Below are 22,277 nucleotides of genomic sequence, written 5' to 3'. Positions count from 1 at the left end.
GAAAATAATCTGGCTGACTTCATCTCAGGAGGAAGCCACGGTGCTGGGGTATGTTCACGTGCAGCACGAGCCACATGAAGCAGAGCACATCCTTACCTGATCAATGGCTGGAAAATGGCATCATGCAGAGCCAGTGCTGGGCTGTCTTCTGAGCTCCAGGGTATTCATCTGGTGGATTTCTCTCTCATCTGGGGACAGTCCATAACTTGCCCTTGGGTAGCACCTTTCCACTCTCTTCGTCAAGCAGCATGTCCAACCTTCAACCAGGAGAAAAACTCCAGACGTGTGTTTTGTGCCACGCAGAGAGCCTTCAGGACAACTGTTGGGTGAACACCCCTCATGTCGTTGCTTCCAGGATCATCAACTCTTGGATTTGGAGTGCTGGTTGGGGTGGTGGGAAGAGAAGAGGTGAGAAGCAGGGAGAGAGGAAGGGGTGTCCCACAGTGTCCCGGGATACCTGGTTAGCAAAAGTACTGCCATCCCACCAGGTCCTTAACCATAAGAGGAATAATTTAGTTGTCTGGAATGGGACAGACTGAGTCAATTCTTGGAGAGCTGAGGAAAGCAAGTGAGATATTGTCAAGGAAACAAGGGCAGAGGTGGTCGATGGGGAGACCATTCTCAGCACAGCCAAGCACCACGGAAGACAGCATCGTGATGAGAGAGGGGAAACATCAAAGGACTGCGTGACAGTGACCATTAAATCCTCTTCCTCCTTGGGGTGAAGTGACTTTATTCATCCTGCCAGGAAGGGAGCAGGAGAGCATCAGCTTTTGGGGTGGAGTGAGACACACCCAGCTGAGAATTAACCTCAAAGATATGACTTTGAAGGGAAATATGGAAAAAATAAAGTAAAATGTCTACATTTATAAAGTGCAACGGAGCTTGGAAGAAAGGAAGGTGCAAAAATCAATTTATTAGAGGGAAATCAACATTAAAAAGTATCACTTGCTCTAATTTTGAAGCAAAGTCTCTGTTTCCAGGTCTTTGCAAGAAACTAGTGGGTCTGTGCCCCACCACTCCATTTCTAGCCTGACACCTTAATATAAACTCATCTGATGGCTAAAACAAAGATATTGATGTGATCTGAGATGCTTTGGCTGCAGGTTCAAGTGACATCCTGGCTAAACTCCTAGGGGCATAATCGTCCAGGAGAGGGCTTTATGGGTCACTGTTCTCCTGAGCCTTCAGAGCTTCATCCTCCAGAAACTCCGTGCCCCCACCACAAATTATATCAATGATATCACTTCAGATTTGATGGAGCCTCTCTGTGCAAAAAGCTTTCAGCTTTGGCAGTACGGTTAAAAAAAAAAATGTACAAAAAAAGATTACCACCTTATTTTATTGGATTCCAGTTGTATCTTCAGGGTGAAAACGTACCTTGTGAAATTGAAAGGCACCGATTTGATGTAAAAACTTAGTGGAGGCAAGTTATTGTATTTTTTCCCTAAGGGTGCTGTGTCCAGCCTCAGGCAACTTTATCTCAGATGCTAAGGAGTGAAAAGCAACCTGTGTCTTCTCTCCTTCAGAGCTTCAGAGTCAGAGAGGTATTGTTTAAAATATGTTGGCATTTCCATAATAATCTCTGGTTTCCAGCACTGCTTTCACGTGACCTCTATATTTTGTATACCCATAGTATTGTTTTGAAGTGAGAGTGAATCTTTCTAGTTCAGTTTGTTTATATTAGCATAATTTGTGGATTCTGGACTAAGAGGATTCAGAAATGCAGCACGCCGCATCTGGTCTAGAAAAGAGTGCACATGCAGAAGGTTTTGTGATGGATAACAGAGACTTTCAGACTAATTAAAAACAATACCTAATATACAAAATATTCTAATTGAAGAGTGAGCTTCTTTCTTGCAATTAGCCCCACAAAAAAAAAAAAAGGATTTAAAAAAAAAGAAGAAAAACCCACTTGTATTCGCCACTCATTTAATTGGGAGGCTTTTTTTAAATGCAAGCTGCTGTGCATTCTAGATCTAAGGCCTCTGATTATCTGCAATTACACACAATTACTTGATTAGATGTGAGGCAGACGTAGCCTTTTACTGGAATCACAGCTTTCACGATTCACAAGGTTAAAATGAGTATTGCAAGTTAAACAGCATTAATCACTTCAGACCAGCTACTCAGAGCAGGAAAAATTGACCCAGGTACCTTGACTTTAGTAAAGCTGCACTGGTTTATACTGGGTGGAGAATCCAGTACCGGTATGATAGCCTGATTAAAAGTCATCTGATACATAACAAATCAGAGGCTCTTTGGTCTACTGTGTTTAGGCTTTGCCTGCCTTGAATCTGCCTCATTGTTTATTATCAGAATGATATAATTAAGCTTATTGGATTACCAGATAAAGTCCTCTCTTGCAATGAGCTGGAATAGCTAAACCGTCTGCCTGGTAGTATTAAATGAGTGTGCTGAGTCATATATCTGCATTTGAGCATGCAGACCATTACAGAGACATTACAAGGTCTCTTTTAACCTTTCCACTGATTTAAGATTTGTTGTCCTATACTCATGGCATTCATAAGATGAAAAAAAGGCCACGGAGCGAAGCCCAGGTGACGGGTGTCTAAGCAGCACATTTCCATGACTAATCCTCACCCAACCATTGTTGGAGACACCTCAGGTTGTGGAGGCACCCAGCTTGGTGGGGTGGCACCCACACTAAGTGGTGTCTCATTTACCCCACGAATTCCACCACACTTGCAGGGTGAGAACCCAGCTTTCATGTTCTGGTTTGTCTCCTGGAGAGTCCTACTTGTCTGTCCAGGTGCTGAGAGGAGTCCAGCCTGGGCTGCAGGAATAAATGGGCACTTCTACAGCCATGTCATTATCATCTCACTTGCTACTGAAAGGCAACAACCTCCGGAGGGAGAAAAATGCAACTGGTTCAATCATCCCCAATCAACTTCATTCAGAGCTTTGGGTGGGGGAGCAAAATGAAGTGACAAGCTGTGAAATACCGACCCAAAAAGTAAGAGGAAATTGCACTCAGAGGGGAAATATAACTCTTGCTTTCAGGTGGACTTGCTGGAATAAATGAGCTGGGAAAATTTAGCCTTCTCTGTACCTCATTTGTACAAATGAGGTATTTAAATTCTTTTTGGTTGAGCTTTAGGGGTGCCTTTTTTGAATGCAGTCAGTTTCTGAAGGCCTTTTGCCTTGGGGTCCCTGAGTTATTTAGCTCTTCGCTAGTTTTTAAAGGGAGGATTAAATTTATGCCTGTCTTAGTCAAAGAGCCTTTTCAATCTCCTACACATTGTTTTCCCCATAGCAATGAAAGGAAGGACCAGGCAGCCCACAAGGTCCAGTCCCTCCTATCACAAGCAGAAGTACCCACCATCCTTTCCAAAACTGGTTGAGCTCCATGTGACCATAATCTGTCCTTGGTTGCTTCTGTCTGAACCTGTTCCAAAACATCCATTTTCTACCTTTTAGAGACCTTCTAATTTCCCCTCTGAATTGATCTGTGCTTAGTTTATCTTCATTTACCCTTGTTTTGATGTTATCTTTGAGCTTAAATAATTGTTCTTTCTCATAGACCTTCATATTGAAAACCACAGTTATATCCCCACTCTGCACTGGTTTTGCTACTCAGAACTGGTGTCATTCTCAGTTTTGACCTCCCCTCTTTTGCCAGATCTTATGTTGTCGAATCTGATCACCATTCCTAATTCAAAGGCATCTTCCTTGACCACAGAAGACAGCAAGGACAAGAGACAGGAGTCCCAAACACTTCTTTCTCATACAACACAGGTCTTCAACAGATGGATACAGTTCACCAATTACTAGATTATGTGGATTGCGTCAAAAACTATGAGGACCAGACAGAACCAGGTTCACCTCAGTCTTTTGTGTCCCACCGTCATCACACAAAACACAGAGGTGGTCTCACCACGCCAAGCCTGAGCTATGGCTCAGCAGAAGGACCCCAACCACGCTTACATGGCTGTCGGGCAGCTCAGACATGGCGATATTCCTTCATGGCTGACCACCACCTAGAACTTGGTAGAAAAAGCCAACAAGCACATCCAAACATGGCCTCCCAGTAGTGCATTGGGTGCTCCCTCAGCCCTGGCATTCACGGGCATTTCATCCCATACCTACCTTTACAGAGCCAAGCATGAACTTCTGAAGGTGGATGCACTGGTTGGGTTGTGAAGGTCAAGTCACCCAGTGCCTAGGAAGTCTTAATTCAGGGGAAAAACATTCTTTCCTGGCTTGCTTTCCATTATTTTCTCCTAGGTGTCCGTCTTATCCTCAGGATTTCCAGGGGCCCCACGCAGAAAACAGGCACAGTCAAGATTTATCAAGCTGTACTTTAATTTAAGCAGGCAAGATCCTCTCAGCTCCTTCCAAACTGGATCACACCACACTTCATTCCTCCCTCCTGGGCAGCTCTGGCTCTCTCCCCTTTTTTTTTCTCTCTCCTTTGCCTCGCATTCTCTGCAGAAGGGAAGGAACATCTGCTCCTGCCCTGTTTACAGCTTCAGCGACACTCTGCTTCATGTTTTTCTCTTGGCCAAGCCTACAACACGCCATAAAAAAAAATGAAATACGGTCAAGCGCCTTTTTCTAAACAGGACAAAAAGTACAAATCCTGTCCTTGGAGACACATAAGCACATAAAAACACACGAGAGAAGGTCAGTTGTTAATCCTGGAATTACCCCTCCTGCTCCTTAAGAGCAGCATTGTCTTCGAATTCACTAGGGATGGGTGCTGTGGCCGAGGAGATGTTAGCACAAGTTGGAAGTCAGCTGTGAGGAATTAAAAGGCAGCAGAGGCAGGAAGAGCTAATAAGCTTTCCCACAGAGGTCTTGTGGTTTTAGGCACTGGGCCCCAAATCAGCTCAGCACACGCTGTGCTCAGCACGTGCTTTGGTGCAAAGCAGAGGAGTTTGGGACATTTAACTTAACGTTTTCATGATTTCTGCAAGCGCTTTGCAGATGTGCCCTCTCAGATATTTTGTGTGTGACACTTTCATACCTGTCTTTTGCCTCTCTCCCATTTCACAGCCAGACCATTGCTTCAGATATAGACACCAGGGTTTATGTCCTCTCTTAGTCTACAATGCAGCTCAGTATGGGGTCACCAGGCCCTCACGTCGTCAGAAAAGGGTCCAGGTCATGGTGAGGACACATCACTGAGTCAGAGCTGTGGTAGAGAGGAGCAGATCTGCACAGCACCACCATGGTCTGAAGCATCAAGGAGAGTCCTTGGTCAAGCCCATAATGCTTGAGGAGCATTTCCACATCTTCTCTCAGGTGCTATCTAGACCGGTTGGTACCAAAAAAACCATCTCCATTGAACTTGAAAGTCAAGGATGTGCCCTGAAGCTCTTGTTTACACTGGCAGATATTAATCCTAGTTCCTGATAGGAGTCCAATCTTCCCTCAGCTATGCCGACGTGCCCACCCATAGATATCCAAAGGGCCTCAGCAACTTACCCTGACCTCCCCCTGGATTTGAAGGGACATGTCTGTTTAGGTGAGACCAGGAGAAGAGTTTGCAGTAGCAAAAAGTCCCCATTCATGAGGGCACTGGGCTTTGTCCATGCTAGGAATTCCTCCAAGCCATGCTTTTAAAACCACGTACCCTGCAGGAAGCAAATTCTTTTTAGCAGTTCTTTCTTTCTCCTGGCTCATTTTCCTTCACGAGTTCTCTTGCATGAACAACTAACTGGAACAAATTAATAGACTTTTTTATTTTTTTTCCTAAGGCAACAAGGGACCATTAGATCATTTGAGATGATTGATTTCCCATATAACACAGTGTCACAATACAGGGGTCTCCTTCAGCAATCAGTTGGCTCCCTCCTACCCATTTCTTGTCAGAGGCACTGCTTTATGCTTCCTGGGAGAGCTTCTCTCTTTTTCCTAATATTTGACATAACTAATCTCTTTGGTAATCTTTGTACATGACTGTGAAATAAGCCTCTCCGCTTCCCAAACTTTTTTGGGCTTCTGGAACCCCAAAAATGGGGAGAGATGAGGGATGAGGGCCAGGTTTGGGCAGCCCGATGCAGACCTTGGCCATGGCTGTTGAAAAGAGTTCAGAGGAGGCCATGGAGATGCTGGGAGGGCTGGAGCCCCTCTGCTGGGAGGGGGGGCTGAGAGAGTTGAGGAGCCTGGAGAAGAGAAGGCTCCAGGGAGACCTTGGAGCTCCTTCCAGTCCCTCAAGGGGCTCCAGGAGAGATGGGGAGGGACCTCTCTTGAGGTCCTTGCTGCCAACAAAGCAAAAGTCGCCCTTTGATTTCAGTGAACTCCCAAGTAGGTTCTCATGACATGGTTCCAGAGGCCAGCAAAAGTGGTAAACAGCTTGCAGGAACCAAAAAAAAAAAAAGAGGGGGTAAAAAATACACCCAAAACCCCTATCACCAACTTGAAGTGTGAACCCTTGTTTACATATAATACCTTGATACCCAGAGATCGTTGTCTCTGGGCCTGGAAAGAAGATGGGAAGACAGCTTCTTCCCATCCTTAGAGATCCTGACTTTCTCAGCCACCATCCCAGAAAGCTCCCTTCCTGGCAGCAGTCCCTGCCCACCTAGGAGTGCCAGGAAATAGTGATTAATTAATCATCACACTTCATGACTGTGAATGGTGTAAATCCTGTGAGTTTGCAGCTCTTTGCTCCCATTTCCTTATGACCCTCAATTTCCAGATCAACCAGAAGTCCCTGGGAAAGAAACAAAACACCTAGAGCATCTCCCCTTAGATGGGGTACCCCCCATTCTTGATAGTTTTCTATCCATTCCCTTTTTAACTGCTTCGTGCCCCAGGATTCTGAGTATCCAGTAACTGAGGAAGATGGATGAAGATTTACCTGCGTCTCTACTGCTCTTCTACCACCCATCCCCTCCAAAAAAGCCCCTTGTCCATGTTAACTGCCTGTACTGAGCTGCAGGAGCTGATGGGGAGAGCCAGAGCAGCCAATGCTCACCAAGTGCCACACACTGGTGTGGGGGGAGGTAGATTTGGGCTCCTGACCCAGACAGGCAGCAGTTCAGCCGGGCTAATTTCTCTATAAACACTTCTATTTATGCAGTGATTTCACCTAAAGGGCCTAAAAGGTGATCACCTCACCCAAAGAAGACATGGAAAACAGGAGAAATGTATGGTGTGCTGAGAGTTTCTGTATTTCTTTACTGTCTACAGAAGGAGTCCAGGTTGACAAGCTCAGCTGGAAATGTCTGGACTGAGAAGAGATCAACCTGATCCCAAATGATCAAGTTCCACCAACACCTGGGCTTACATGGGCTGTGTTCCTGAGGCAGCTGGAGGGCACAGCAGATCTCCTGAGGTCTTTGCAGCCTCACACCATGGAAAGCCTTCCTGTTCTGCCAGCTAAAGAACTATGCACCTTCCAGTCCAGGCTTTCAAGTCAGTTCAGGCTTATCAAAACTCATTCCTTTGAGGCAGCTTTTGAAGAAAAGCATCCAGTCCTTTTTCGTATCAAATTCCAAGGTATCCAGCAGCTAAAAGGACACTTTCTCTATTGTTCCAAGACACATCAAATCAACCTGGTGAGATGATCACCTCCTGACCTCTGGAGGTTGTTCCTGCAGAGAAGAGCCTTTGTAAAGCTGGAGGATTGTTGCTAGTGGTGTTGGAAGGGAGAATTTGAACCCATTACTATTCCTACATACACTTCAATGCTATATAAAGTTTATAGTTTTTAAGCCTGGAACCCAGGGAAGCTGAAGGTTACATGTGCCTCTTCTCAGTAGACACAAGCTGAAGAAAAGAGAGGAAAACCTGAGTTGGAAATAAGGAATTGCCACAGTTTTGTGAAATTGAGCTTTTTTTTTTTTTCCTCAGCTTACTAAATTTGGTGTGAAGTGAAATAGAATTACTTGGCTCTACTGCTGTTCCGGCCAGTTTATTTATTTTTTTAAACCTAATATGAAGCCCAAGTCCAATTATAATCTCCTTCCCTGTGCTCTCCCCCCGCTCCCCAGCCTCCACCCAGAATAAATCACAGCCCTGGTCTTTAACAAGAATGTGAAACCACAACTCTGTTCTCCCAAACTGAGAAAAAAACAAGAAAAAAAAAACACAACTAAAAAACCCAACAAAAAAAAAAATTAAAAATTTAACAAGAATGTGAAACCACAACTCTGTTCCCCCAAACTGAGAAAAAAAAAAAGAAAAAAAAAAACCACAACTAAAAAACCCAACAAAAAAAAATTAAAAAGCTAAAACTTACCAATGAGGCAGGAGGAAAAATGCTGACAAAATTAGCACAAATGGTACCAATTATCAACCTCAGCCTTTGCCAACCACTAAATCATCCATAGAAACCAACTTCACACCTCATCTTGCTGCTGGGGATGTAAATGCAAGTCCAGCGTGGTAGCTGGAGTCCCAGCAACTCCAATTTTCCCCTTTCCAGGTCTAGCAAGTGGCCTGCACGTTTGCTCACCGGGAAGCGACAGTCTCTCCCCTTCCAGCACACCCTGGAAAAGTGCTGATGCTCTCCTCCAGCATCATTAACACTTCAGCTTGGATCCTGAAAAGCTTTCCATGCGAGGGCTGGGGAGCCTGTGTACACAAACGAGGAGCTCCACATCTGTGAAGGACTCACAGAAATCAAACGCCCAAAATATAGCTGTGTGAAAGCGTGAAGGACACAAGCCAAGGAGGGTTTTTAATAGACTTTTGGCGAACTGAACTTCCACTGAGCTTGGCAGGGTGCAAATACAGATCAGGACGGGCTCCACAAAAGGCAGACGCGTGAAAGAGACTACAAGAAGTTATCAGTCAGCACCAAAGGCAGCATTCAGTCTCGTGTGCCAACAACCCAGATGCTATCTGCCTACTGGATCAAAGCGAAGGAGAATTTTGAGGATTAATTTGATGAAACGGGTACAAAACACTTGCAGGACAAGGAATTCAGGCACGGAGCAAACACGCAGAGAGGGAATCAAAGGAATCTACATTTATCAAATATCTTTGGTTACCAAACGTGAGCTGTTCCACAGCATCTACCCGCGCAGTGATCTACCCCCTTAGCAGATGCAAAGCAATTCAACACAGGTCCTCTCTCTCAGAAGGAGTGAGAAATTACCCCATCTTCTCCATACGTGCCAGAATTAGGGGCCATCCATGAAGGAGGTCATTTCAAAGCAATAGATGTGTTAAGGCCAAGGTAAATCATGTCTGGAGCAAAGTCCATACACATAGCCTTCTATCACATTAGAAGCAATGTTCTCAAACACCATCCAGTCCTCTGGGAATTCCCTTCTTGACTGTTAATGTCGCGTGGAAGGTCCTCAGATCAAAAATCAGAGGGGAAGCTCAAAGCCAAGAATCATGAAGACACGGTATAAAGCCAAGGATCAACAAGACAGGGTTAATGGAGCATGAGAGAAAAATCATACTGGAAAACCAGCTCTCTGACCAACTGGGCACTTTCCAGCTCATATTTGAATCAAGGCAAGAAGATTTCTTGTGTGCATTTCTACAGAAGGTGTCCTTTTTTTCTCCTTCTCCCACATCTTTCAAATGACATGAAAAAACAGAAGGTCTGACTGCATTGGAAGTCCCCTGGCATTTTGTTTTTTTGTAGGACAAGAGGTGTTAACCCCACTGTCTTGGTCAAGTTCCAGCTTGAGCAACTTCACTCATCCCGTCAAAACCCACCATCCATTTCAAGGGGACGCAGTGTCCTCCCAGAGCTGTAGATAACTCACCACTTGGAGAGCTGTCCTCACATGAGGATGCTGGGTTATCTAAATTTTGCAAAGTTGGCCATAGGTCTCTTCTGTAGCTGGTGGCAAGAGACTGAGCACTGGATTAGTTTTAAGCAATTCAAATTTTATAAAAGGGAAGCTTATGGGCTGAGATACAGTTCACCATTTCAGATCTCTCATCTTAGAGGCTACATGGAAGTCCCTACAGGTGTTACATTACCTGAGGGAGTCTCAAATGGCACCAAGGAACTGTGTTGTGACAGCTGAATTACACCTTAATAACCTAAATTCCTCTTCCAGTCAATGACAATGCAGTTTATCTAAGCAGAAGTGTCTTGTGCCTTGGTCCTCTCTCCTATCTGAGGACCATGAAGTGTCTCAGATGACATTAGCCATCAGTGCTTAGGAGCTGAATCATTAACTGTCACTAATATCATTAGTAGTGTCACTAGTTGTTGCTTATATCCCATGCACAAGTAGGTGTCCTGCTGACACCTAAAATCAGCGCTCTGCAACTGGAGACAAATCCCACCTGGGTTAAATCCAGACCTTCAGGCTTCCTGCAGAGTCAGCAAAGATGGAGAGGTACTTCCAGGAGGTGTTTTGTGCACTTCTTAAGGTTCCAAGCCAGACATGTTGGCTGAAATCACCTTTGTGGGCTTTTAAGCTGAGCTGGCTGACTGCAGTGAAGGTGTGAAGAGCGCTCACTTGGACCACGAATGGTCTACAAACGAGGAGATGCAGCCAGAGAGTGAACTATTCCAAATGGACTGACAGAAGGACATCTGACTGTGTCCTAAAGTACCAGAGCTGCATGATATCCCTCACCTTTACCCTGGAGAGAAACTGCAGGGTTTTCTTTTCTGCTGTTGGCTCAGAGGGAAGAAAAAGTCAACAATTCACTGCGAGAAGGGTATATGCTGGAAGCGTTCCACTGCATTAATGTGCAAATATTTGTTTTAACTGCTGTTTCAAAGCGGATATAGCTTTTACAGGACAAAACGTCCGAAGGAAGGTGGAAACGGAAGATTTTTCAACTTTAGCAGAGTGAAACTTTCCATACGTTGCCAACACATCCTCCTCCAGCACGAGAAACCCGTTTGTGGTGGTGACACAACCCAACCTTCAGTGATGGGCCACATAACTCACTTGTGCTGGGCCACACACACATGTGAAGGTCGCCCCCCAGCCCAGTGCACCTCCCCGACAGATTTCCTATTGTTGGAGGCAACTCCATCCTTCAGTGAGGAGGGGTGAGGGTCGCACAAGAAAACCAGTGGCTGCTCCACAAGCAAACACCGTAACGTTCTTTACGACCCCTTTGGGGTTCATAACCACATCATTTCCTCTCCCCTCCTCCTACCAGCCCTGCACTGGCCTCGGGGGACGAAGCCAAACTGTTCCCTGGGAGAATATCACAATAGGTTATTGAAATGAAGAAAAATAAATGCTGGCACTTTTTTTTGGTGTGTTTTATTACTCTTTTTCTTTTTGCTTGTGTTGCGGCAAATGCTTAATTTATAGCGGGGTATGCTGCTCACTTAGAAATTCAGTTTGGGTCTCTGTCAGGGAAAGAAAATGCCTGGCATTCTCCTTCCTGGGACTAGTCAAAGATCATAGAATCATAGAATGGTTAGAGTTGGAAGGGACATTAAAGATCATCCAGTTCCAAACCCCCTGCCCTGGGCAGGGACACCTCCCACCAGACCAGATTGCTCCAAGCCCCCTCCAACCTGGCCTTGAACCCTTCCAGGGATGGGGCAGCCACAGCTTCTCTGGCCAACCTGGGCCAGGCTCTTAACACCTTCACAGCAAAGACTTTCTTTCTGAGACCTCATCTGAATCTCCCCTCTTTCAGTTTAAAACCGTTACCCTTTGAGCTACCGCTCCACCCCCTGATCAAGACTCCCTCCCCATCTCTATATAATGCATCTTGTTGTACAGGACAGGGACCTCACCTCCACAGCCACTGAAAAAAATATTTTTTTTTTCATTTGGGAGTCATCATCTTCCATAAAGGGAGGCAACGTAGAGCACAACACTCAACTGATGTCCCAATGTTATTCAAAACAAACGGATGGGACACAGATGAAAACGGGGTGCAAAAAAAATGCAGCCATCATTCTGCTTTCCAGAAATACTCCAACATTGCTGAATTCCAGCACTTTGCTTGGATAAAAATGTCCAAATGTAGAAATTTTCTGACAAAAAATTAAAACCTGCTTCCAGAGGACACTGTGTAGCTAGTAGCCCTACGAGCTCTGAAAGCAGCAGGTGTAAAAACGAGCAGCAAAGCCAGCCCCACTCGTTGGCAAACTGACTTTGCAGAAAAATCGGTCAAAAGCGATGCGTTAGCAAAGCTGGGGTAAGAGCCGTGTCGCTGAAATTTTGCTGAGCAGTTTTTCTGTACAAGTACAGCTCAAACGGAACGGCTGCTACTGAGTCCTCTTCATGCTCCAGGGAAAAATGATCTACGCTCAAGCAATCACCAGCCAACTTGGCTGAATAAAACAAGGACCTGCAAGAAAGCTATTTACAGGCAGGAAGGGCAGCAAAAGTGGTCTGTAAATTATTCCTGAGCCCTACTTTGCCTCGTCTTAATGTTTTTCCTGATGCTTGTCAGTGTGTTAAATATACCAAATCCCCACAAAAATAGGCTACTTAGAGATGTGAAACTGGGCCTCGGGAATTCCCACCTAGTTGCTTGTGGTGACACAGCCTGCTCAAGGACATCAGTTGTCCAAACTGGGCAACTGATCAGTTGTCCAAACTGGACAACTGATCCAAGGTTCAAGGACTGTCCCAAAACCATCCTGTTTAAGTCTTATCACAGACCCTGGCAGAGTTTTTTGCTCAAGGTATCAAGCATGGGATTGCCCATGCCAAGGGCTGTTCCCAGTTGAGAGTGGGGATGAGGCTTTTTCATGGGAGGGAAGGTGTTATCATAGAATCATGGAATTGCAGAAGGGTTTGGTTTGGGTTGGAAGGGACCCTTAAAGGCTATATGGCCCAAACCCCCTGCAAACTTCTTAGATTCATAGAGTAATATGGGCTGGAAGGGATCTGTAGATGCCTCTGGTCCAACCTCTGCCCAAAACAGAGCAGGTTGCTCAGGACTTTGAAGCTGAGTGTTGAATATCTCCAAGGAAGGAGGTCCCAGAAAACTTTCCAGGTGCCTGTTCCGGTATTCGACCACTATTATGGCATAAAATATTTTCCCAATATCTAATCTGAATTTTCCTTCTTGCAACTTGAGTCCACGGCTCCTCATCCATCCGCTATACCCTTCCCAGAAGAGTCTGGATCTCCAGCCTGTGTCTTCTCTTCTCCAGGCAGAAAAACCCAGGTTCTGCAGCATCTCCCCATACATCCCGTGCACCAGCCCTCCAACCATCCTGGTAGCCCTTCACTGGGTTCGCTCCAGTGCATCCATGCCTTTCTTAAACTGGAGAGCCCCAAACTGGGCAGTGCTCTGGCTGTGGTCTCACAAGTGCCAAGCAGGGGAAGGATCACTGGCCCTGCAGTTGCTGGATACAGTATTGTTGGTGCAGCACAGTTTGGGGTTAACCTTCTTTGCTCTGAGGGCACCGCTGACCCACATTCACCTTCTTTTCCACCAGGACCCCCTCGTTCTTTTCCATAAATGTGTTTTCCAGCTCAGCTGGCACCCAGTCTGTGCTTTTTGCTATTACAAATAGAATAATTACTTGTTCCAGTTTTGTTCTCAGAAATCTCAGTTAAATTGACTCATCAATAATTCCTTCATTCATCTTTCTCTCCCTTTTTAAAGATAAGTACCGCATTACACCTTTTCCTGTCTTCAAGTACCTCATCCATCTTCTATGTGCTTGCTAGAATAGTCATTACAAGCTCTGCAATTCCACTGTCTGCCTCTTGAAATATTTAAGGATGAAACGATGGCATCCAATTTGAAATTCTCTCATGCGTTTGAGTGTTGAAAGTGGCTGCTTCCTTATTCTAGACCGAGATCTCACTCCCTTATCCCTGGCTTTAACACTGCTCTCTGGCCACAGCCAATATTTTTAGAACAGACTGCACAAAAAGGGCACTTCAGCCTTCTCAGCATCATCCATCAATCTCTCTTCTGCACCACTGGGTGCAGAAGAACCAGCTGTCTCTCAGATCTTGGCTTTATTATGGCAGTACATACAGAACCATGAAAGCAGCTGTGAAAGCCCACATGTTTGTGGTATTCCCTCGGGGGAGACACATGCCCCTTGACTTCACGAGGTGTCCTGCTTTCTGAATTTGTCCCTACACCATTCAGGCAACGCACGCTGGAGGGATGTTCTCAGCTAGAGCTGCACCAAACGCTTGGGGGTGGAAGAGGCAGTGCTCTCCATCTCCACACCAGATGGGACACAGATTTGAAATATCCAGATTTAAAGTACCAAGCCTTCACTGAATTCTTTGTTGTGTTTGCTTGTTTTCTTCCCCCCTCCCTCTTCCCCAGAGTGGAGATATAATTTAATAACCCAGTACGTAATTAGGAACATGGCTAAGGAGATTTTGGGTATCCGAGTTGCATCATGGTGATGTTCCCTTGAGCAGAGCTCCTGCCATCCTTTTCAAGTCCTATTGCTTCATCCTCGCTTTGGTTATTCACATGGCTCTGGAAATTCCCATTGGCTCTGGTCACCAAACTGCACGACTCAGCAGAAAGCTTCTGGAGCAGGTCCCACCATTCTGTTTGTCCATGCATTGTGATGGTTCCCATGCCACCAGCGAGCAGTAAGTTGTCACTCCTGAATTTATTCTCCATCTGCCTGCCAGTGGGGGAAGAGCCTGGCATGCCCATGTGTGCACAGACACAACTGAAACACATGGGACAACAAGGTGCTCCAAAAAGTCTCTCTAAAGCAGAAGAATCTCAGAGGGGAGAGCCAGCAGCACATCAACCCCAGAGCAGCACCAGGACACCAACCTGGGACATGACAGAACTTCTAACGTGAACCTCAGTGGAGACATGACCCCCACATCTTCCACCTGAAGACCCTTCATAAGAAAGAGACATCCTTGCAGCCAAAATTCATTATCCTGCCAACCTCACCACACACCAGCTGCCACCCAGGAACAGGTTTCTTCAGCTAATTACTTCTAATTGCAATGTTCCTGGTTCTGCTTCTCACTCTGTATCCTAATAAGGATGCATGGAGTGAGACAGAGAGGTTTCTCACATGTCCATGCACAAAGATGTTTAGCCACCCTCGAGAAGATGCTGGGAGGTTTCCAGAACCCAACAAGAAAACTAGGTCCACAACTGAGGACTTCTCTTCTTCCAGAGCCTGATTGGTGAAAAAGGACTCATTTTAAACTTAAAGGGATCACTAAAACCTCAACTGCTTAAGCAACATAAGAAAATGGAGCTAATGGTTTTGGTGCTTAATAAGCTATTTTTCTCCTCTCACAAACAAGAATTCAAGATTTCAGAAAAAGTTGGTGTTTCTATCAGAAAGAAAAAACATCCACCTTTTCTTTCATCAGAAAAAAAATAATAAAATCTGGCCCAAATCTTACTGGATGAGCTGCTAACGCTTCGGTGTGAGCGTGAGCCAGCCTCTCCTTTCTTTGCATCAACATTCTCTCCCTCTCACACACACACACACACACACACGTGTCCTGGCTCAGCACCACAGTGGGTGGGCTCGTACAGACCCAGAAGATGAATGCAGAGATCCAGACCTCAGAACAAGCCCTGCTTACGTCTGTGTGTCTCAGGAAAAATACTGAGTGGCTCTTGATCTAGAAATGAGATTTTCCTCTTTCTCCTCACCTTTCCAGCTGGCTTTTGCAAACCAGAAACCTGAGCTGATCTGTTTGTCTTCCTCTCAGTGTACTTGTGCTTACCCCCTTCTTTTCCTTGAAAGCTGTATCTCAGATGTTCCCTCGTAAAAGGTGTTCTGGGATGTTCAGCTCTCTGTGTGCTGATCCTGCTGTACAGGAGGTAGAACATGATTGCCCTCCAAAATCAAATGTGCAACAGCCTCGTGGTGGCTCTACATCATGTCATCATGTCAAACTGACTGCATTTACCAGATATACATCTAGTGCCATCTAACATACCTTAGGATGTCCTCTTTAACCTCCAGCCAGCAATATAAAAGGGAACAGAAGTCTCATAAGTCCTGTGTCACATTTGCTGGGCCCATATAGATGTCTGAGATACCTCAGGGCATCTTAGAATGGTTAGAGTTGGAAGGGACTTTGAAAATCATCCAGTACCACCTGCTGCCCCGGGCAGGGACACCTCCCACCACACCAGGTTGCTCCAAGCCCCATCCAACCTGCCCTTGAACCCCTCCAGGGATGGGGCAACCACAGCTTCTCTGGCCAACCTGGGCCAGGCTCTCACCACCCTCACACCACAGAAGTTCTTTCACAGCAAAGAATCTAATCTAAATCTCTCCTCTTTCAGTTTAAAACCATCACCCTTTGAGCTACCACTCCACCCCCTGATCAAGACCCCCTCCCCATCTCTCCTGGCTGGAAGGGACTCTAAGAACTCCCCGGAGCCTTCTCTTCTCCAGGTGGAACAAACCCAACTCTCTCATCTTAAACACCTCCTGCTGCCCTTGTGTGGACAAGTGAAGAGAGCCCCAGGCCTTAGCTGGTGAGAGACCTCTCCCTGTCTACCAGCAATGGGAGATGATTGGCTTCCACGTGGTGTCGGAAGCAGGAGCTGAAACTCACCCTACATGTCTCCTAATCTCCGTGGTGTCTTTACCCCTTGTTCGCTATTGTTAAACGTGCTGACACAGAACCAGGGAGGGCAGAGTCAAATTTGATGTTATTTACTGTCAAAGGAAAACAATTTCATGCAACTCCAATTAAGCTGTCATAGTCGTGGGGAAAAAAAAATAAAAAAAAAATAAAAATAAAAAAAAAGTCTCGCCTGTTCTGCTCCAAGTCAGAGACAAAATCCTCAAGCACTGTCATCAGCAACAGAGTGAACTGGGAATCATTTTTCCCTCCTGCTGGCTCCTCTTTGATGCTTCTGGGAGACGGCAGCGTGGAAGCCGGGTGGAAACCCCTCTGCTTGCCGCAGTTGGTAAATCAGATATCTTAAAACTGCAGCTGGAGTTGCAAATTCGGGATAGCCACTCTCCTGGCTGCGTTCTGATTATGTCAAATTGCATTTGTCACTCTTTAATATCCCAGGCCTGCTCCTTTCCAGGCTTGAGCTGGCTGCTTTATCAGCCACTGCAGGCAACGCAGTTTTAACTGCAGTTGCTCTCAGTTTGGGAATTTTCTTGTTTAAGGGGGTAATGAAAACATATTTAATGTAACAGAGTGTCAGATGGTACAACCAGGCTCACATCTTCAGAAGAGCAAGCTCACTTTACCCCATGGAGATCTATTCTTCCTTAGGGTATTGTGAGTATTTTTCTCCCATTAAGTTAAAATATTAAGAAGTGTGAATTCCAGCTTGAGTACCCTTCCCCATCAGTGATGTCTTCCCTTTCAGTGGTGTGGTTTGACCATTAAGGACAGTGAGGCATCAGAAAAGGTGCCCAGAGAGGTCGTGAAGTCTCCATCCTCTAGAGTTTTTCAAGACCCAACCAGGCAAAGCCCTGAGCAACCTGGTCTGGCCTCAGAGCTGACCCTCCATTGAGCAGGAGGTTGCACTGGAGATCTCCTTTCTGAAGCCCTTTCCAGACTGAATTATTCTGTGATCCCTATGCCCTTGTTTTGTGAACGTTGTCCTGGAACAACCTGCATCCAGTCACCTCTCCCAGCATCTCCTGACCTCCCTTTCCCCTCTCTCTCCCCCATGCAAGAGTAGCACACTTGAAGGGCCAGTGCCACGCTGCCTAACGAGGGCAAGTATATGAGGAGAAAGAGCTTTAGTGCCTTCCCTGGAGAATTCCCCCTTTTGTTCAGACTTTAAGAGGTGACAGTTTTGTCCCAAATGGCCAGGATTCGAGACCTTTCTGAAGCAGGCAACGGGCAAGTGCAACCAGTCTGGGCTCTCCTGCAGGAGAAGAGAGTAGGCATTCTCCTGAGGTTCATCCTGTGCCAATGATTATCTTCCACTGAAGCACAGGCTTAATTTTAAGCACACAGGGAGCTTCAAAGCAGGGACACTTTCCCAACACCTCACTTTTACTGCAACGTCAATAAGAGACCAACATCTGAAACTCCTCGGGAGTCACTAGGTCATCTCATCAGCCGTCTATGAGACTGGCTGTGAAATCTTTAATATAGATCTATGAGACTGGCTGTGAAATCTTTAATAGATCATAGAATCACAGAATCCTTTGGGTTGGAAAGGACTTTAAAGGGCATCTAGTCCAACCCCCCCTGCCATAACCAGGGACATCAGGTTGCTCAGAGCCCCATCCAACCTGGCCTTGAACACCTCCAGAGATTGGGCAGCCACCACATCCCTGGGCAACCTGGGCCAGGCTCTCACCACCCTCACTGTGAAAAATTTCTTCCTCATATGCAGTCTGATCTATACTCCTTTAGTTTAAAACCATTACCCCTTGTCCTATCACAACAGGGTCTACTAAAAAGTCTGTCCCCATCTTTCTTATAAGTCCCCTTTTAGGGACTGGAAGGGGCTCCAAGGTCTCCCTGGAGCCTTCTCTTCTCCAGGCTGAACCCCCCACAACTCTCTCAGCCCCCCCTCCCAGCATCTCCATGGCCTCCTCTGGCCCCACTCCAACAGGTCCATGTCTCTCCTGTGCTGAGATCAGTTGGCCAGGGTGGCATCTACCTGCAGAATCAGCATCTCATCACACCATCCAAGTGGAACAATAGCAGGAGAGTTTCTGGGTGGTCCCTCCTATAGGACACAGTAACCGATAGGAGGAAAAGCTGCCAAGCTTTGGGAAAGCACAGACCCTGCAGGAAGCTGTTGAAGGCTCTGTGGTGAATACACATGCCAGCTGAAATTTATGTCCTGGGTGGATGGGATTTATTACAGCAGTGGTACTGATTAGGTTCAGAGAAAGACAGTGGTGCAACTCACACGCCTCCTTCCCGGAGGAGGGGAAGGACCAACACACCGCATTCAACGACCAGCATCCCAGGGAAAGCAGGCACATTTCTCCAGGGCAGAGGGATAAGGGACTTGAAGGGAATGAAAAGGTATGAAGCACACCTTGGATCACGGCTCTTCACCCTCCTCTTCACAGTCTGTCCCCAGATCTGTTTCAGTCCTCAGCAATGTCCCACAAGGTCTGCACATGAGTTAGGGCTTCCACAGCCTACTCCATCACCAGTAATAAACCATCTCTCTGTAGAGGTGAAGAGGTTGTTGTAGGGACTTGCTGGTGGCAAAGTTAACAGATCATGCAGAGCCAGGGCACTGGAATACCCTCCTGTTCCTGTGCTGTGCCACCCTACCTGGCTTCTGCAGAGACAAAGGCCAAGTTGCAGACACATCAGAGCCAACCACAAGCCAGACCACTCTCAGCATCCAGTCACCCTTGGTTTTTGATGTGTGTTCCTCTCCGTTCTGGTGTTCCTTGTCTGAAATAGTGATGAATTTGGACCTGCCTGATGTTCAGAGTTTCCCAGGACTCAGCTCTCCTTCTGCAGTAGGGTCTTCCTCTGTCCTTTCCCAGAATCTAGCTCTCCTTCTGCCCTGGAGCCCTCCACACTAGGAACATCACATTGTATTGTTTACCTTACCTGTGATGTGCCTGCTCATATTGCCAGCTACATGCTGGTCCAAGCTGGACCACCCTCTTAATGTACCTGCCCCATACCCAGCCAGCCAAGCCCGTGCCACAGAGCTCACAAAGCAAGAGGAACATCACCAGCAGTCACCAAAGCTTCTTCTAACCCATCCAGCTGCATCCATCCTGGCCCTGTGATGCTCAACGCGTTACTTTCTGGAGCTATTTGTTCATCCTGCACCCTGTGCTTCATGTCCTTCCTTCCAACAAGCTGTCACTCTCAGGCTGCCTCCGAAACAAGGCTGTGAAGCAAGAGGAACCCAGCTTTGCCCTCCTTCTGCTTTGACATTTAGTTGACTTGTTTGCCCTTAGCATCCCATCATGTGACGAGGAGCAATGTATAGCCTGTCATCAGAGGGAGAGGGGAGATCCTTCAATACCCTCCTCTTCCCTTTCGCTCCCACTGAAAGCCACCCATGTGGATTTTAAGACTCATTTCCCTTCAGCTCTGCAAGCTATCAGTCGCCTATGCCCATATGAACATTGTTCTCTCTCTCAAAGAGGGGAATAATTGAAAGCCAGAAAAGGGAGGAAAAAAAAAAAAAAAAGAAAGAAAGAAAGACTGAAGGGAGAACTACACAGTCTCAAAGGGATTCACTCGAAAACAGGCATCCCCCTCCAGGGCTTGGACTCCGTCCCAGACACGAGAGTGGGGACTGGAAGCCTACCACCCAACAGGATGGTGGCCTGGGTTTTGGAGCACCCTATGAGGGACACCACGACTCTTGGACTGATGGGCTTTGTTCTGAGATCCCAGGCTGCATCCCGAGGCATCGAGGGAAGGGGGAAAGAGACAGGGTGCTGGCAAAGCAACCAGATTTTAAAACCAGGGGAAGCAAAAGAAGTGGGAAGCTCTGCGTTGCCTGGTGTAGGAGGCTCAAAGAGTCCCTATCAAAGACTATGCAGCCACAACCTCAGATGTTCATTAACATATTCTGCTAAATCATCAGCATATGCTAACTGCCAGTAAAAGCACACAACGTGCTACGCACCAGGAAAACAGCTGCTTCTTTTGCCTAATCTTCCTCCAAGCCCAGAGATACAGCAACGATGTTGGGATATCTGTAGGATCTCCCTCCCCAGGGGAGTTTGCCCTGTTTCATCCCTTCATTTTCTACTTCCTCCATTGAATGACCAACAGTTTGTGCCTGACTTGGAAGTCCTTCTTCAACCCTAGGTGGACATTTGTGGAGCTCCCACAATAGACACAACCTGTTTCTACCTGTTCCTGCTTGTGGCAATCTCCACACCCATTGTCCAGGCAGGAGTTTCTGCTACAACCAAAGTGGTGAGCAAAATCTGGTAAGAACCACACTTGGTGGTGGTGGAGCACCATGCCTGTGTCCTGGGTGGCCACACAAGACTCCCCTCACCCAGAGGATGCTACCCATCCAGAAGGCAGGGGCTGGTACTCACCCAGAACATCACCCCTTATCTTCTAAGACTTAGAAAGTGGGATTTGCCTCGTCTGCTTTTAAGGGAAGGATGTAATTGTCTAAATAGTGCCATAGTGACATGTTGGGGTGTTTGCAACTTCTCCATGGGACTGTAAATATGGCTTAAGACCAAAGGAGGCCACTGCCTTTCCAGAGCCATAGCTGAAGGTCAGGAGGGATAAGGCACTTGGATACCCTGAAGGGCTCTTAGATTCCTTGTTTTGGCAACTGAACGAGGTCTATGGGGTAACATTTTTTCTGCCAGTGACACTGGCCTCACCCTAAAGTCAGAGGAGGGAAATCAGCACTTTTAGAGTGTGATTAATTAGTCTTATTTCCAAACATTGACATTAAGATGAGACAAATCATATTATCTACTCTATGATTCCACCAACTCAAACTCTGAAAGGGAGTGGGGCTCCTCATCATTACTGATGGAAAGGTCTCTATTCCACATGTTTTCCTTTCCTCCAACAAATACCAACCCCAACTCCTCAAACCACGTCCTTAAGGAGAACCCCTTTTTTCATTAATTTCTGCTTCATCCTACACAACACACAGCTTCTTGCTCAGGACAGGTTTAATTTCCAGAGGTCATGGGCAGATGGTGACCAGCATGACATTCAAATTTTCTCCACCCCAATCAACACCTTCTTTACAAACCTCCATAAATACCAACCCCAACTCCTCAAACCACGTCCTTAAGGAGAACCCCTTTTTTCATTAATTTCTGCTTCATCCTACACAACACACAGCTTCTTGCTCAGGACAGGTTTAATATCCAGAGGACATGGGCAGACGGTGACCAGCATGGCATTCAAATTTTCTCCACCCCAATCAACATCTTCTTTACAAACCTCTACAGAAATCTACTTTTGGTTTACTATGGTCCCAAATATCATAATTCATTTTAGGATGAAGAAAATGTGGGGTTTTCAGGATTGTGACTGGGAAAGGATAGGACAAGGGGAAGCTTAAAACATTGTTTCTTTGGTTTTTTTTGTTTCTGTCACCAGAAACTCTGAATTTAGGTCATCATGAGCCCCAGCTGAAAACATGTTTGCAACCTGAGGACTTCTTGAGCAGAGGGAGCAGCTCATGTAACCTGGTTCATCTGGCATTTCACCACGGCTGAAGTCAATGGTTGGCATATCTGGTGCTCAGACAGAAAAGCCTCTTGCCAGGAATGCACATGAAGAGATTTTTTGTTCCTTGTAATAAAAATTTAAAAAAAAATAAAAAAAAATCCAAACCTCTGAAACTTCTCAAATGTCAGCTCCACGGTAGAGGCTGCTGTACCACCATAAAACAGAGCAGCTTCTCAGGAGACAGAAAACAATTAAAAGAGAGAGAACTACATTTTACTATCTCCCACCAAAGGAAAATAATCTCAGCCTACAACAGATTTGTTTTGGCAAACTGTAGCACAAGAGGAA

General features: G+C 46.2%; 1 long non-coding RNA gene across 1 annotated transcript in view; it reads right to left on the bottom strand.

Annotated features, from left to right (window-relative positions):
* Window positions 1-278: 278 nt before the first annotated feature.
* Window positions 279-22,277, bottom strand: part of LOC106889688 — a 36,048-nt gene continuing 14,049 nt past the window's right edge. The window contains exons 4-5 of the long non-coding RNA XR_001412381.1: window positions 4,111-4,531; window positions 279-381 (exon numbers count right to left, since the gene is read on the bottom strand). This is a non-coding gene — a long non-coding RNA (uncharacterized LOC106889688). The remainder of the gene's footprint in view (window positions 382-4,110; window positions 4,532-22,277) is intronic.

The sequence above is a fragment of the Calidris pugnax genome, unplaced genomic scaffold (assembly GCF_001431845.1).
Source record: "Calidris pugnax isolate Ruff unplaced genomic scaffold, ASM143184v1 scaffold54, whole genome shotgun sequence".
Taxonomy (NCBI): Eukaryota; Metazoa; Chordata; class Aves; order Charadriiformes; family Scolopacidae; genus Calidris; species Calidris pugnax.
Note: the sequence above shows the minus strand (reverse complement) of the source record. Positions and strands in the feature narration are given on the sequence as shown.